Genomic DNA, 17,442 nt, shown 5'->3' on the forward strand with positions numbered 1-17,442 from the left:
CATACATTTAGGGCCTTGGGGGTGGGCACACGGAATGGCGTCCAGAGGGCGGTCTGTTCATTCAGCCTTACCTCTGGTGCCAGTGCCCACTTCTCAATTTTAAGTTGCACATAGACATTGAGGGTTCTGGGGAGGGGCCGAGCTGACACCAGCTGCTGATTGGCAGAGGGTGGTTAGCACCATGCCCTTCCCCTGTTTTAAAGCACTTTAGAACAACACGCACCAACACCACATACAGTATGAGAGGGCGGAGGGAAGCATGGGGTCTTTTCACACCCCCGTTCTCTGTTCACCATCTGGGGCCGGGGGCTGGGAGGAGCTGGCCTTCCGGTCGGGGTCTGGGCTGGTGGGCTTCTCGGCTGCTGTGGGGTCCGGGGTGGTCTTCTTGTCCCCATGCCAGAGGAAAAAAGGGATCCATCTCTGAGGTCTGGTGGCGGATTGCCCCTCTGGGGGCGGTGGTGCCTAGATCTCGGAGTATAGAGTATATATGGGGAGTGTGAATGTGTGTACGGCGTTTATTTCTGTGTCTTCATGTTGGGCGAATGGGTGAATATCTGTTTATGTGTGCATGAGGGTGGGAACGTATGCTTGTGTATGTGTACGCCTGTTTGTCTATACGTATGTGTCAGGTTGGGTCTTAGACTCCACCTGAAATAACATCTCAGGCTCTATTCCCCCCCGCCACACTCCCTGCTGGTGGATGAGGCCCCCGGCCGCCGATGCGTTGGTGGTTCTCGATGTCCGGGGCTGGATGCTCTGGTGTGTGCTGGCTCACTCTCTGCGGTTGCCTGCCGGGGCCTGGCCCTTCCGGCTCTGTCAGGGCCCTGGCCGGGGGGTGGGGGGGCCCTTGGATCTCTGGGCCCGGGGTCCGGTCTGCCCTGGTGTGGCCGGCCGCTGGCGGGGCCTGCGTGCTCGCTGCCACGGCCCCCTGGGGCTCCTGCGATGTGGCTGCCGGATGGCCCCCCTCCGGAGCGCTCCTCTGCCCTTTTCTCGGTGGGGGCTGCAATTGTCCCTGCGGTGGTTCTCCTGGGGTTCCCGTGCCCTGGGGGGCCTCTGGATATCTGGGGCCCGGGTCTCCTCCGTGTCGACTTCATGTCCTGGGTGGGCGGGGCTGTGGCTCCCCACACACACTACTAGACAATTACATGGAGAAACCTTAGGAACACCAGCGCGCTGACACACAGGTGTACACACAGGTGCTCACGGACACATGCTCACGGACACACACTGTCTTGATCGGCTGTAAGGCTGGTTGTGTGTGCTGTTCAACAACATTTAACGTTTGATGGTCGTTGTGATTAGTACAGATGTTGTATGTTGTCTTTCTCTTTTCAACAAACATGGAAGCAGATTATCTGTTTTGTTTTTTTCTTTTTTTTTTTTTTTTTTTCTTTTGTTTTTTTTCTGTTTTCTTTCCATTCCTCTCTCTCCCTCTCTCTCTCTTCCCTCCTTCTCCTTTGTCCCCCCCCCCTCCCTCTCCTTCTTTTGAGGAAGTAAATAAAAATATAAAATAAAATAAAAAATAAATTAATAAATAATAATAATAATAAAAAAAAAATAATAATAATAAAAATAAAATAAATTAATAAATAAATAAATAGATACAGATAAAGTAGTCCCCCGCAGAGGTGGGGTGGAGGAGGGAATATAAAAAAAAAATAAAATAAAAAAAATACATAGGACTAATGACAGCAACAAGAAACAGCTGGTAAACATGGGGATTCCACACGAGGTAGATGAGGGGGCGTGGCACACGGGAGGAGCGGATGATCAAGGCAGGACAGGTGGGATGTTTTATTGAGAATTCCATCTTTTTAAAGCAAACTTAATTATTGGCTACAAGGTTTTAACAGTTACACAACATTGGCATCTTCATCCCCCAACCTAAACCATAAAGACGCAAAAAATCACTCTCACGTCATTGACCTTATACGTGTAAGCTAAATTAGTAGATTCTTTTAGCATTGTAAAAATGGAGGGAGTGCATCTTGGTTTTTAATTTGATTCTAGTATTAGTTGCAGTGCTAAAATTATAATGGATTCTTTGTAACTAAACTGATGTTTTGTTAGGTTCAGAAACTTAATTCCTGGGTCTGCAGGTTAGGACACTGTACCTGTGATCAGAATGTCACTGGTCTAAATCCCACGGTGGGCAGAGTGATGTCACCATTGAGGCCTTTGAGTAAGGCCCATAACCCCAATTGCTCCAGGGGCTCACTGACTCTGCTATCTCAATTGTGCATCACTTTGGATAAAAACATTTGCTAAATTAATGTAAATGAAAATTGATCAAGAAAACACAATGTGAGGAATGTGCATTTAGGCGGTATACAGATAAACTAATGGAGCGTGTACATATCTCCCTGATTGGGCTGATGGTGTTTTCTGCATTATAGGTGCATTTTCAGCAGCCGCATTGACTAAAACCATGTTGTGCTTACAGTTCATCCATTCATTTGTTTGTTTTGAAATTGGAGATGCAGTGACTCCCAGTTTCATTCATGCTAAGATAAACACAGACCTGTCCCCTCAGGGGAGGGATGATGACTGTTTAACAGCTTGTTTGAAGTATAACGCCTTTTTCCTGCAGATTGCCAGGACTCACACCCAATGGAGGGGAAACAATTAAAAACCGAGCCGCAGGAGGTCAGTTTTTGTTAAGTTATAGTCAGTCTAACATTTTCCACTTTTTCAATATGATCTTGCAAGCAATTCATTAATATTCCCCATACAATAAATCCCTTTGTGTTTGCAAAGCAAGGCTGTTCTGTACATTAATAGAATTCTGAGGGGTTTGGGGTTTGAAAGGCCACCGATGGAATACCGGGATTTATTGGACGCCATGCTGAACATCATGTTCTGCTAGCCCTTTATTCCTGAATGCTCTGGTTTGCATATCTGGAAACCCTTGTGAGTCTTGCATCAAGATGATCACCTCCACTGTTTGTCCTTGGAGGGATAACACTGGCTGAATCAAACCATGTTACGCAACAGTATTCACCTGGCTGGGGTTAGTGGTAGCTGCAGGCTCTCTAGTGTGATTATCTTAGGGTTTTCTAGCTTTGGGAATCTTCTGGAAGCAGACGAACTTCTAGGGAGCCGGTAAAATCCAGGATGCTGATGTCTACCCAGCGTGCAAAGCTCAGCTTGTCCTCTATAGGAATTGGAATCTTAAAGTCTGATTATAAGGCTTGTAAAAAACAAAACAAACAAAACTTTGATTTCTTTATGAATCTCGGTCACACAAATCAAATACTAGATCTATTGCTACTAGATGGAACCACAGCTAAACTAGTTTTTAAAGATTTTATACAGGGGTAATTGTTTCCTCACCACAAAAGGAACTGCACGTCTTTCAAAACATGTGTCATGCAAGGACTGGGGCAAATTTTCATATCGCAATATTCTCATGCTCACTGGGCAGTGTGCTTGCGGATCTGCTCTGTACATTAACTCATCCTCTCACATCCAGCACGATTGTGATTTTTGCCCTTTCGCCGACATAGACTTTAACTGGTAGACATCTATAAACATTTGGATATAACTTAAAATCCTGTCTTCAACACGTGTCTCTGTTCATCTGTTTCCTTTGTTATGCATGTTTATTCAGCCCCTGCATGCATGCTAATGCGTTTTAAATCAAAAAGTTAGTTGAGCTTCAATCTATCTGTGCCTGCCTGCCAACCAGCCAGCCTGATAGACAGCCTGCCAACCGGCCAGCCAGATAGATAGACAGACAGATAATCAGACAGATAGATAGACTGCCAGCCAGACTGACAGCAAGATAGATAGACAGCCTGCCAACCAGACAGCCAGACTGACAGCCAGATAGATAGACAGACAGATAATCAGACAGATAGATAGACTGCCAGCCAGACTGACAGCAAGATAGATAGACAGCCTGCCAACCAGACAGCCAGACTGACAGCCAGATAGATAGACAGACAGATAATCAGACAGATAGATAGACTGCCAGCCAGACTGACAGCAAGATAGATAGACAGCCTGCCAACCAGACAGCCAGACTGACAGCAAGATAGACAGCCTGCCAACCAGACAGCCAGACTGACAGCCAGATAGATAGACAGACAGATAATCAGACAGATAGATAGACTGCCAGCCAGACTGACAGCAAGATAGATAGACAGCCTGCCAACCAGACAGCCAGACTGACAGCCACATAGATAGACAGACAGATAATCAGACAGATAGATAGACTGCCAGCCAGACTGACAGCAAGATAGATAGACAGCCTGCCAACCAGACAGCCAGACTGACAGCAAGATAGATAGACAGCCTGCCAACCAGACAGCCAGACTGACAGCCAGATAGATAGACAGACAGATAATCAGACAGATAGATAGACTGCCAGCCAACCAGCCAGCCAGACTGACAGCCAGATAGATAGACAGACAGATAATCAGACAGATAGATAGACTGCCAGCCAGACTGACAGCAAGATAGATAGACAGCCTGCCAACCAGCCAGCCAGACTGACAGCCAGATTGATAGACAGCCTGCCAACCAGACAGCCAGACTGACAGCAAGATAGATAGACAGCCTGCCAACCAGACAGCCAGACTGACAGCCAGATAGATAGACAGACAGATAATCAGACAGATAGATAGACAGCCTGCCAACCAGACAGCCGGACTGACAGCCAGATAGATAGACAGACAGATAATCAGACAGATAGATAGACTGCCAGCCAGACTGACAGCAAGATAGATAGACAGCCTGCCAACCAGCCAGCCAGACTGACAGCCAGATAGATAGACAGCCTGCCAACCAGACAGCCAGACTGACAGCAAGATAGATAGACAGCCTGCCAACCAGACAGCCAGACTGACAGCCAGATAGATAGACAGACAGATAATCAGACAGATAGATAGACTGCCAGCCAGACTGACAGCAAGATAGATAGACAGCCTGCCAACCAGCCAGCCAGACTGACAGCCAGATAGATAGACAGACAGATAATCAGACAGATAGACAGACTGCCAGCCAGACTGACAGCAAGATAGATAGACAGCCTGCCAACCAGACAGCCGGACTGACAGCCAGATAGATAGACAGACAGATAATCAGACAGATAGATAGACTGCCAGCCAGACTGACAGCAAGATAGATAGACAGCCTGCCAACCAGACAGCCAGACTGACAGCCAGATAGATAGACAGACAGATAATCAGACAGATAGATAGACTGCCAGCCAGACTGACAGCAAGATAGATAGACAGCCTGCCAACCAGACAGCCAGACTGACAGCCAGATAGATAGACAGACAGATAATCAGACAGATAGATAGACTGCCAGCCAGACTGACAGCAAGATAGATAGACAGCCTGCCAACCAGACAGCCAGACTGACAGCAAGATAGATAGACAGCCTGCCAACCAGCCAGCCAGACTGACAGCCAGATAGATAGACAGACAGATAATCAGACAGATAGATAGACTGCCAGCCAGACTGACAGCAAGATAGATAGACAGCCTGCCAACCAGCCAGCCAGACTGACAGCCAGATAGATAGACAGACAGATAATCAGACAGATAGATAGACTGCCAGCCAGACTGACAGCAAGATAGATAGACAGCCTGCCAACCAGCCAGCCAGACTGACAGCCAGATAGATAGACAGACAGATAATCAGACAGATAGATAGACTGCCAGCCAGACTGACAGCAAGATAGATAGACAGCCTGCCAACCAGACAGCCAGACTGACAGCCAGATAGATAGACAGCCTGCCAACCAGCCAGGCAGATGGTTATAAGGTCAGTGGTTATAAGGATGTTGACTTGTAACACAGAGGCTATACTGTTGGTGGTTATAAGAAAAATACTGAGGTTACCATCAGTGGTACATTGACATAGAGGTGACTGTCTGTTCAGCCTTTTATGAAATTCTCTGTTCAATTGTCTCTGTGTGAATTAAAAACATTTTCTTTTTTTGGAAAAAAAGTATAGTTTATAGTGTGCAGACTCTTTGTGACTCATGGAAAATCTGATCAAGAAATGTATAAGTACGGGGAAATTGGTGGTACATTTTTGGGGTTGCACCTCTTAGATATCTTTGGCAGTGCATGTTCTGGCTCATGATTCGGGCAGTAATGCTGGGCTGTGGTTTTTCCCCCGCCTGCATTACTGTACCCTGAAGCATCGCCTCGCTTATCTAAAGCGTGGCTGTTGCCTCCGGGCTGAGACTGCCTTCCACGCAACAGTAGACACCTCGAGGGGACTTCATTTTGTGGCTGATGTGTCAGAGAGGATCTGCCATTGTTTGCCCAGTCATTTGTTTCTCCCCTGGGTGTGTTGTAATTTGTAAGTGATGATGGGAGTAATCTGAAATACACAGAATCGAATTCTGTCTATGGATCATGAGGCATAAAGGTTTCATTATGGGGTCATAATGTTGTATCTAACTTCTTTAACTCGGTCTGAACTTTGCAGTTGACACCAGCTGTTCCTAGTCATTGTAATATGAAACTACAACATTCCATATGCTGTCACATCTATTACTCAAGTTATTTGCTTTTTTCTGCCCAAAACACCTGTACCCTCATGTTCATGTCTGTTACATGGTTGTATTGTCTACTAGATGCAAACATGTAAACACGGGATGTGAAATGCAGGGACAGGAGAAACTGGAACTTAGCATCAGTCTGGTGGGAAAAATTAACTTAGATATTCAGAATGAGAGCAGGTGAACCCAATTAGTATAGTGACCTGGTTCCCCATTCGTATACCGATGGCCACCTGTCTCTCCTCCACAGAGGAATATATTCAAATTCTACAACTTTCAGTTATTCTGATTTCCAAAATACAGTGTGTCTCCCCTGTCCATCATCTGGTTTTCAGGTCTAAGTTTTGGCGCTGCAGGCGTGTGGCTGGCTGGTTTTGGGGCTATTACATTCCCTTGTTTGTGTTGGAATTTACTTCCTTCCTACTTTCAGAGTCGTGATGTGGTTTGGAATTGAGCTGGTTTGTTGTATCGCTCCGCAAAACTGGAAACATTTGAAGGCTCACGCCTGTCACTTAATCTGTTGACAGCAGATTTACTGAAAGAAAACGAAGATTGATATGCAGCACAAGCCTTGTTTGCAATGTGTGTCTGGTGGTTCACCACCCGCCACCCACCTCTTCGGAGGACAACTTTCTTTGGTGGTTCAGTTCCTATTACTGGTTCTGCATGGGCATTGCTGTAGTCAGAAAAAAATAGGAGAGCCAGAGTTTGCCGTAGACTACTCCCAAACTACAGGTCACTGCTGTATCCATCAAGGGGTGGGGGGCTTCAGCTTTGTGCCTCCAATCAGAAGGTCACTGGTTGAAATCCCAGGATTGGCAGAGGGATGTCACTATTGAGTCTTTGTGGAAGGCCCTTAACCCCCCATTGCTCTGTCTGACCCAACTTTCTCAGTGAAAAATGTGCGACACTTTGGATAAAAGGGTTTGTTAAATACAAAAAAATGTAACTCTTTCTGCATGGCTAAATAAGAGGCGATTTGAAAATTGAATACTCTTGTTTTTGTGTGTGCTTGCTGCAGCCTCTGTACGTGCTGACACAAACATCCATGTAGTGCAGATTGTCCGCAGTTTCCAGGGGGTGAGAGGTGCCCCGTGGAATGTGAGACTCCACCCCAGCTCACAATGCCGTACAAGTGAGGCAAAGAGCACATTATGAACATACAGCTGTCAAGGAGTGAAGTTAGCAGCTAGGCTGAGCTTCCCAGAGAATGCCCAGGCAGGGCCGTAGCCAGGTATGAGGTCACCGAGGTCCAGATCAAGGTCATTCTTTGAAGAGCTAAAAATAAATTTTGACACTAAACATTCACCTGAATAAAAAAAAAAATCTCCGGGCTAAGTGCATTCTTAAAAAAAAACTCAAATGTGTTATTGATGGTGTCTGCTGTGCATGTGAGAGAGCGAGTGCTAGACCATCCAGTACCAGGTTGTGCGACTTGTGAACCACATGGGTGCACTTTGCTGAAAGCAGCACGGATTCACGCTGTGTGCATGTGATCGTGTAGCACTGAAAGGGTGGGGTGCACACGCAGCGTATCATTCATTAAGACAAAACAATGATCATTATCTGTAAAAAAACATTGCAAAACAGCAACCTGGAATAGCATCTGGAGTTCAGATAATTGTATGAAACATGTTAAATGTAAGTGTAGGCTAGGCTACTCTGGCCATGTTAAAGGTTGGGTTTCTTTCATATTGCCCTAATAGGCTTTATAATGGGCTAGATTCGGCTTACTTTTCACATAACGCCATTAAAGACAGTGTATTTGACAATAGCTTGTAATGGTGTGTTAATATCAAGCATTTTCTCTTTAATTTTTATGTTTATAAATGGTCACAAATAACCTTAAATTACATGCTTCATATCCATAATATTTTGCTGCTCCGTAATGTTCTTATGAGATAGAATGACAGAAATTCGTTCAGTAAGGCACATTCATATAATAGCTCCATACAGCTTGCTGTAACCTAAACTATCAATTCATTGATATGAACTCCAATGTAACACTGCCTGTGTCCCAGAAAGCGAGCTGCACAGAGCATTGCAGAGATGTCAAAGCGATTAAAACCAATTCCATTCCATTTCATACAAATGGAAATAGGCCTCCAGCATGTAATGTGTGATTGACGGGGCCCAATCCTCCTCCACACTCGGGTTCGAGGCCTCAAACCTTGGCTACAGCCTGTGCCCAAGTACAAGTGCAAGCAGAACTGGAGCAGGAGCTACTCAACATCTACCAGACAAAGCAAGGACCTATTAGGGCAAGTATTCAGCAAAGTCAGCAAAAAGTACAACATTAAGAGCATTCAGGGAACATGGAATATTCAAGGAATATCTACAGTATGTAGAAATATTACATCATGTTAGTCACTCCTGATGTTTGTAACGGTCTCGCGGTATGGTAGCGGGTAACTGGCTGTTGAGAGGTCCTTGACCATTGGCGGTTTGCACAATCTCCCTCGTTAACCAGAGCTCTGCGCTGAGTGCCTGAAACAGACGACCAAACCCTTGTATGCCTGCGTTACACCCCATAGACGCCCTGACCTACACATGACCCTATCTTTGTTCCAACTGTAGTGAATGATTGACCTGTTTAACTGCGTTCTCAGGCTGCAGTAACACACAGAATGCGTCTATGAGTTCTAAAGCAGGTGTCTCAAACTCAAACAGCGTGGAGGCCCCTGGATAGCAGGTGTTCGGCTGAAGTGGGCTCCTTGAGCTCTTTATAAGCTGAAAGAGAAATGAGAGAGAATGACAATTAAAAACGGTATAGGAATAATCAGCTAAACAGCCAGCATCGAAGCTTCTCAACTGGGGTGGGCGAGTGGACGTCGATGGCTCTTGCCAACCTAGGGGTGGGGCGGTGGGGCTGAATAGTGGAATGACATTACATCATTTTTGTAGGCTAGATTTAATACTAGATTAAAAACGTCACGGCCATATAAAATCTTCTTGTAGGCTGGCTCTGCCCTGCAGGCCAGTACCTCGAGTCCCTGGTCTAAAGGGATATTTGTGATCTCTGGGTCTCTGCTCCTTCGTGATAAAACTTGCATCACAGAGTTACTCAGTTTCTTGTAGTCAATCAGCTTCTGCTTTAATGCCTGGAGAATTGCTACGTCCGGTTATCCATAGCTGAATGAACACCATCAGAACTCACGATAAGTAAAGTAAAGTAAGTAAATAAGGAAAATTGGTGGAACATTTTTGAGGTTTAAAGTAAAAACAAATTTGTCCCTCCTTCGTGCTAAACCTTTCCCGCAAGCTTTCTGTATAAAAGCCACAGCGGAGATGCTATCAAGCTCCCCATCTTGAGCTGAGGGGCTGCTGAAGGTAAAGGAGGAACCACGGCACTTCCCGTTGTTACTGGAAACCTTAAGGCCAGCTTGCTGCTGGCATCAGCAGACCGCAAGCGAGCTGTTTGTGAGGTTTACTGGTGAAGTCCAAATTTTCACTTCGTTTTTTGTCAGAGATGCATTGTGAGAAACAATGGGATTTTTACTTTAACAAAAATGTTCTGAGTGCAGAACGAAATTCTTACCTTAGAGGAGGTGGGTCCAAGCAACTAGAGGAGGCAAGCTTAACCAATCAGATGTCTTCTCTACAATCTGATTGCTTATCTCTCTGAACCAATCATTTTTCATTCTGCCCTCAGAACATTTTAGTTTAAGAAATATTCCCACGGGCTGAAAAACGCAATGTGTTTTCCCCCTGATATCTGGAACTGTCCAAACTGTGGAGATCATAAAGCAGTTCACTTATCACTTGTATATTTGATAATCTATATCTTTATGCCCTGCTGTTAGTTAATGTTTTCAATTATAATTATATATTTATCAATATATATATTTACCCATATATATTTACCAATATCCACCATAGGAGACAAATCACTGAGTCAGGCTCACACCTGGATAACTGAAATGAATGACTTATAACCTAGTCAACACTTTTACTGTTCCTCATATCAGAATCACACCTTAGTGGCTGCAGAGGTGTTTTACAAAACGTGCCTTGATGTCTCCTGTTTGAGCCCTGGATCCTTTGGTGGGAGCGACCGGCTGGTAACAATCGAAACTGCACTTTGAAAACTGTACTTTTTTGTTTTTGTTTTGCATAATCATTGAAGGGAAGCGACTGTGGAAAGATGAAATGCCCTACAACTCACAGCAAGAGTACTCAGTCAGAACGAAACTGCATATATGCTGATGGTGATATGACTGCAGTTAAGAAAGTATAAAACAAAACTCCATTGATGTTTTATCACATGGTTCATGAACCCAACCACGAATTAAAAAAAATGTGTCGTAGGTATAATGTAGATAGGAAAAACTTCTATAAAAATGGCCATTTTTGTACCTTCGGTTTCCATTTCTGGAAATTGCTCCAGTGAATGATTTTGGATGAGACATTATCATCAAATTCAGTAACATTTATGTCACTCATTGTGTCAAATTCAGTGGTACCTCAAAGTTGTTATATAGAATTCACCCATCTATCAGACAAAGGAAACAGAAAATCTGCCATTACTGCTGTCCCATCTAGGGTGCTCCTCTGCCTTGGCCTGTCTGGAATAAGCTTCAGCCCCCCCCCACTCCCAGACAGGCTATGGTTAGGATCGTTGTGGATTGGTGTTTTTACTTCATGTTGACACTTTTCAAATTTCAAATTCTCGATTTCCTGGAGCCCTAATCCCATACGGCATAGATTTAAGGGAGAACATGCAAACTTTACATATGGGACGTCAGGGCGGAAACTCGAACCCTGGTCTCCAGAGGTGTGAGGGAGCAGTACTAACCAGTTAAATTAAATTTATGTCATTATTAATAAATAATTATATAAATCAGACAATTAACCCAAGTATAATCTGTTTTGCATGGTGTACACACAAGTGGACACATTCAATTGGCAGATGCTTTAAACCAAAGCAGGGTGCATTTTTGTGAAAGCAGGGTCAGTCTATCCCTGGAGCTATTGATTAAGGTCCTTGTTCAAGGGTCCAATAATGACATCACTCTGCTAGCGCAGGGATTCCGACCAGCAACCTGCCGATCACTGGCGCAGTGTCCTTGAACAAGGACAAGACAAGTGTCATACTTCATAACTTCATGAGCCTCTGTGCCTGTGATCAGAAGGTTGCCAGTTCAAGCCCAGCCATAGCATGTCTGCAGGTCCTTGAGCAAGACCCTCAACCCCCAGCTCCCTGGCTGCAACAGGTGGCTGCCCTTTGCTCCCATCAAGCTGGGGGAGGTTTAAGAGGATTACCCCACAGGGATCAATAACTACTTTTATTATTATTAAACCACTAAGCCCCTATGTGGGACATAGTAGGTTGTGGCTGGGACTTGTGTCTTGTCCCGCTAGTCATGCTGGGGCCCCTAAGGTTTGACGTGTAGAGACTGGTCTTGCTTACTCAGAAAGCCTGAGCCTAAGAAGCTTGCTAAGTAGCCATGTTTAAACTTTAATCAGTTCTCTGTGATTTTTCTCTTTACCCCGACAACGCTCAGATATTTACGATGTGGATTTCTGGGCTGTTGGCCTGATGTGGCTGTTTGTGGGACACTGCTATTTGCTGGCTGACATGACCTGATGAAGGAGATGTTGGCGAGACTCTGTGGAGAACAGAAGCCAGCAGACTGTGACTGATTAAGAGTGGGGGGGGGGGGGGGGGCGGTCAGGCTTTCAAAAAATAAAGAGGTAAGATTTCTTGTTTAAAAAGAATCTCATCTGGCTTCTATGTGTGTCTAAGACAGAGAGACAGCAGACAAGAGTGAAGCAGCCATTGTGAGATGGCAGGTTGTAGCTGTTTTGGAGCACAGATGTGTGGGTAAAAGGCAATGAGTGTATGAGAAAAAGAGAAAAAACAAATGTGGGATAGGCTGGTGACGCTTGGCCCTTTGGACGAAGATCAGCCTGATCAGATGTTTCCGTTGGACCGTTTATGTCTGTACTATGGTTGTAGGGCTGCTTTATGGTTTGGGGTTGGGGGGGGCGGTGTGTCATTCAGCACTGAGGAGAGAATCAGAGGGAGGGACGCTTTGCCCAAAAGCTCTTTATTCACCTCCTCACTTAGCACCTGCCTCAGATGTGCTGTGCAGATGCGAAGCGCGTACAGCCATCAAATGACGGACCAAGGAGAGGAGAGAGAAAATTAGTGCTAGCTATTGCTGGATGGGTCCGGCAAGAGTTAATGGTAAGCATTTTTGTTCTAGGTCATAGGCCGGTTATTGTTGGATGTCTGCCTTGAGATGGGTGCTTATGATTTCCAGAGCTAATCTGGTGACCTAGTTTGATGGTGCCCATACTTCATCTTGCTTTTATGTCTTGTTTTCTTCTTCATTCTCAGTTACATTTTCCACCCTCCTCTGCCCTAAATCAATATGCTTTCAGTCCTACTACTGCTGGAGCGCTGCTTTCGAGCTAGTTTGGGTAAATTAGGTTAAGAGGGTAGGAGTGTGATGCCATGTTTTAGCATGTATGCGTGCTAATTTGCCTTTATATGCATTATACACCATGTTAGCGTGTCGTGTGCTAATTTGCCTTTATGTACATTATACACCATGTTAGCGTGTTGTGTGGTAATTCGCCTTTATGAGCATTATACTCTGTGTTAGTGTGCTGCAAGCCCTGATCTAGACTGCTCAGGTTGGGGGGGGCAATTAGAAAGTAGCTGCTTGTGACCAGAGAAATAGGGGGGGCACATGGACATATTCATATTTTATGTTTGAACTATTTATGAACTCTACATTATGCTCTCATGAGCATCTCTCTAATCAGGAAAGAAATAATAATAATAATAATGTCACATGTGTGTGGAGTTTGTATGTTCTTCCCGTGTCATCATGGGGTTTCCTCTGGGTACTCTGGTTTCCCCCCATAGTCCAAAGACATGCTGAGGCTAATTGGCATTGCTAGATTGCCCTTAGGTGTGCATGTGTGAGTGAATGGTGTGCAAGTGTGTCCTGCGATGGGCTGGCCCCCCAGGGTTGTTCCCTGCCTCGTGCCCGTTGCTTCCGGGATAGGCTCCAGACCCCCCGCGACCCAGTAGGATAAGCGGGTTGGATGATGGATGGATGGATTTCTATATCTTTAGATAGAAATGACTGTTAACCAAACATAAACTTACCATTAACATAACCTTATCTACTGGCATATTAAAGGCAAATTTGGAACTCAAACGCATGAACCGGTATATTAGAACAAAAGAGCAGAACAGTAATATAGTGGAATGGTGCTCTTAAACAGAAAAAACATTAAAAGATAATTACCAAACCATAGACAAACTGACTTTGCAAACAAAGGTGTAAACGACCTGCACAAAGGTGTAAACGACCTGCACAAAGGTGTAAACGACCTGCACTGCATTGGTGCAAAGTGGGCAGGGAAGGTGTAACATTACTGCCTGAACTGACCACAGTAGCAGCCCACTTAGTTTGAAGGCACTAGTCCAGAAACTTGGTTATTCAGACTGCAACCGAACCACTGGTAGCAAGCTTGTGAAATTCACGCTTTCGGGTTCTCACGCAAGATGTTTTACGGAAAATCTATATTTTTCCATTATATACTTACATTTGGCTACATCGAAAGCTTTGTGGTAATTTGCAAAGCCCACAGACTATTGTTTATTATATTTGTTGTTCATTAAGGTAGTCAAACTGTCACATACATGTAAATGCGTGTGCATGTGCTTGCAGACGTGTCTCAAATTGAAAATCTCTCTCCAGTCAGCTGATCAAAGTTGGAAACCCCACTTTGATACCAACGTTAGCAAGCTGTCAAATGTTAAATACAGTACTGTATCCGCGGGGGATACGATCCAAGACCTACCACGGAGATCCGAAACCGTGGGTAGCAGCTGTAAGTATCACTATAAATAACTTGTTTTGTCTATATGTCGATTCACAATGTGCATCGTTGTCCCGCTGGTGTTCATTGTCATTGACTGGTGTGGTGTTTATTCTGCTTTGAATGTGAGATATTGTACAGATGTACCTGGCATTCTAATTTTGGGGTTAATCCTAAATGCTGCACTGTAGCTGTGCAGGTGGAGGACCTCATGGGGCTTAAATGAGTCACACTTTGAGAACCATGCATCATCTCAGCAGCACGCTGGGAGAGGAATGCCCTGTAATGCACAGAGCTTCAGGCAGTCAAAAGTCAAGAGTTCCCTCACCCAGGGCACTGCGTGTGACTTTGCATGACATCCGCCCTTCTTGAGATGCTGGCCAGTCTTTAGCAGCAGGTGATTCACTCAAGGTACCATGGAAGGACTTTCCATACGTGTGCAGTGAGAAGTATCAGCTTTGGGAGAAAATGTGCCAAGTCATCAATTTGTGTGGGCGTCACGGGCATTGAACTCTGATGGAAATGGTTACGAAGGAAAAGCCCTTTCTTCTTCCCATTTGAGCAGTACGCTAGTCTGTTACATTATGGTGTCCCGCAGTGTATTACTGAGTCAAGTATGAGATGTGTGTTAGATACTGTTTTTTTGAGAAAGTAAATATTAATTTGTTAGGCTCTTAGGCATGTTGTCAGTTGATGCCTTTGGCTGCCCTCTGTTTGCCTCAAGGCATTCCTCCTCCTCTTCCACCTCCTCTTCCTTCTCCTCTTCCTCCTCCTCTTCCACCTCCTCTTACTCCTTCCCTTGGGTGATTTTCAAGGGCCTCGATGTTGACCGGCTTTCGACTGGATTGAATCGAACATGATCTCGTAATCTCATTTGATCCTGGTTTCTCACATGGCCAGTAAGGTGGATGCTTTGGAGAACTTTGTGGTTCTGCCGTACCCAGTAAAAAGGACAGTTAACTGGTAAACGAATAACAACAAAGTGCAAAAGTGCAGTTAAAACAATTACTACTTAGACATTGCAACGGCAACCACAACCAGAACGTGAGAGGAACTGAATTCTTGACATATATTTATAGCGATTAAAATGAAATTATTTTTTCCCCCTTTTTAAGTAGAATATTTCAGAGGGGCTGAGGCTATGCAAAACTGAGTTTACGGCTGAAGAGAGTCAGCCAGTGCTTCACGATATGCTGTCTGCCATAATGGCGGTACGCCCCCACGCTGCACCCCCACAGTCAACAGCTTTTACTGTTGCAACCACCTCCCACTGAGATGCCGACAGCGTAATATATAAATACAGATGCTGCTTGACATGCAATTGGGTTATATGTTGACTCAGAAAAAAAAAAAAGATTTTATTAGGTGCACCTAGCTAGTTTTTGACAGGAGACATCTGACCCCTTTGGCAGGGTGACTGGGTGTCGTTTTGTTTATCGTGTTGGGTCGTGTTACACTCTAGATTTATTAGTGTGTGAAAGTGTCATAAGTAGCTGATTGTGAGATGCTAGGATCACAGCGTCTTACTTCAGACTTCTTCACTGTTTTAATGCCTAGTTAAGCAGTAACTGAATGTCTTGGCCTTGTCTGCACGCTGTATGTATTCAGTTGCAGTCACATAATTCACCATCTGGGGGACACTGAGTGTATAGAGCAAGGGTCACCAACCTTTTTCGAAGTGAGAGCTACTTCAGGGGTACTGAGCCATAAGAAGGGCTACCAGTTTGAAACGCCCTCCTAAACTTATCTAAACTTCATGTATAATAAACATGTTTTAAATGTTTTTATTTTTTAGATATTGTCATTTTCAAATCTATATAAATGCAAATGTGATTAAAGAAGAATAGCAACAGGATAAAATTTAATTTTAGATGCTGCTCACTGGTGAGTTGTGCTATTTTTAGATCAGGTCCGCGGGCGGCTCATGTGGTCCTTGTTGGGACATCCATGTTGGTGACCCCTGGCAAGAAGTTTTGTTTGTTTGTTTGATGTTGTATTTGTTTGTTTGGTGTAAATATGCATCCTAAGCTCAGCCCTGCTTTGTCCCTGCATCAGAGGCATGGCAGGATGGGCGGACTGTGTAACTCTGCTATTGGCTTCTCAGCCCTGGACAGAACCCCACCCCCAGTGTTCCCCCCCATCCCCAGGCCACATCCTGCATAGGAAGTGGTGTCCAAGGCTTGACAACGATTCTTTTGTAATGTGCTTTTTTTGGCCAATAACAGTGTCTCACAATTGAGAAGATTTTCCTGTTTATGAGCTGTACGAGCGTGCAGTATTTTCACAGAGCGTTCTGATTCAGTTGGAATCTGTGTTGCCCGATAGGGTGAAATCTTCATAGGTACCCAGCAATTTTTGTTTATTTGGGGCACTTTTAGGGACCAAAAAAACTATATTTTTAATATTGTGGAGAAGTGTGTCCAAGCGATGAGATCCGTTTTGGAGGCACATTGTACAGTAATAACATTTAGCTTTGCTAGTCATCTGGACAATATACATGAGGTGTTATTACTATATACTCAGATTGTTATTAGCTCTGGCTCAGTCTGTCATACTGGCGTGTTTTAAAAAATCCACAATCGTCCTAATTCCAAAGAGTAACAAGCCCTCAAGCCTCAATGACTATCGCCCTGTGGCCTTAACATCCCTTGTCATGAAGGTGTTTGAGAGACTTTTTAAGAACTTCATCTATTCTTCCATCCCTAACTCCATCGATTCACTGCAGTTTGCCTACCGCACCAATAGATCCACTGAGGACACCATCTCTCATGTCCTACACACAACCATCACTCATGTGGATGGAAGGAGGGGGAATTATGTGAGAATGCTGTTTAACATTCAATACCATAGTCCCCCTCAGACTGTTCACCAAGCTGAGGTATCTGGGACTGAGTGACCAGCTAAACAGATGGATTCTGGATTTTCTTACAGGGAGACTGAGACTGGGAGTAGGCAGCTGTGTATCCAGCGCAATAACCCTCAACGCAGGAGCTCCACAAGGCTGTGTCTCCAGCCCACTGCTGTACACCCTCTACACCTACCACTGTGTAGCCACACTCAGCTCAAATTCCTATGTG

This window comes from Paramormyrops kingsleyae, chromosome 11, assembly GCF_048594095.1.
Source record: "Paramormyrops kingsleyae isolate MSU_618 chromosome 11, PKINGS_0.4, whole genome shotgun sequence".
Classification (NCBI taxonomy): Eukaryota; Metazoa; Chordata; class Actinopteri; order Osteoglossiformes; family Mormyridae; genus Paramormyrops; species Paramormyrops kingsleyae.